Below are 977 nucleotides of genomic sequence, written 5' to 3'. Positions count from 1 at the left end.
CTTCAAAGAGGTCTCATTAACTCCATTTCACGTGTGGGAAAACTAGGGCCCAGAAGGTTGAGGTGACTTGCCCCAGACCATTTGGCAAGATAGAAACAGAAGTGTAGTAGTTAAGGAGCTCTGACTTGTAAGCTGTGGCATGTCCAAAGATGTACCACAGCTCTCTTGAGAAGAGACACATCACAGTCTAGCAGTGAATAGCAGAGATTTTAACCTTTAGCAAAGGCGCTTATTTAGCAGCGGTAGTTCAGAAAACAAGCTGAGTGTCTAAAGAGTAGAAAAACCTGGTGCTTTGCACCTTCTCTCGTTCGACAGCTTGCACCAACAGACTAGCAAGGAGAAGTTTTCTTCTCTGCATGAACTGAAGAGGTGTGCCCCCATAGCTGAGTCAGTTTTCCCATGATTTCCCCCCTCATTCAATGGGAGAAAAAAACAACTACCACAACTTTTTTGGGTACAGAATGAGATTCTGCTATTTTATAGTGTTGATGGTAGCTGGGCTTCCAGGCTCCCATGAGAGAATTATTCTTCCTTTTGTGACACCCAAATTTCCTTAAATACTGTCTGATCTAACATCTTATTAGATGAGCCATCTGATGCTTAGTTGTAATATAAACAGCCTTACTTTTCCAATGTTTATCACAATAGGTAAGACAGACCAAATTCTGAATCTCTGTCCAGGATTGTGCTCTCTTAACCTAAGTAGGCAGAGGAGTAGAAATATTTATGCTGCCTTTCCTAACTCTGCTGTCTAGAATAAAAGCTTTTCAGCAGCCAGAGAATGAACACATCTGATGTTTTTCTTGCTTCTCTCACAGGATTTCTTAGACAGAGAGGGAAGCAAGTAGCAGAATAACAGTTTTATGTACTCTCCTGCAAGAAACTGAGCAGAAACATAAAAAAAAACTACAGTGTGAAAATATGGGAAGCTACAGGCAGGGGAACTCATTTCTGAAATACTTTGAAATTATCTTTTT

The sequence above is a fragment of the Meleagris gallopavo genome, chromosome 2 (assembly GCF_000146605.3).
Source record: "Meleagris gallopavo isolate NT-WF06-2002-E0010 breed Aviagen turkey brand Nicholas breeding stock chromosome 2, Turkey_5.1, whole genome shotgun sequence".
NCBI classification, from domain to species: domain Eukaryota; kingdom Metazoa; phylum Chordata; class Aves; order Galliformes; family Phasianidae; genus Meleagris; species Meleagris gallopavo.
Note: the sequence above shows the minus strand (reverse complement) of the source record.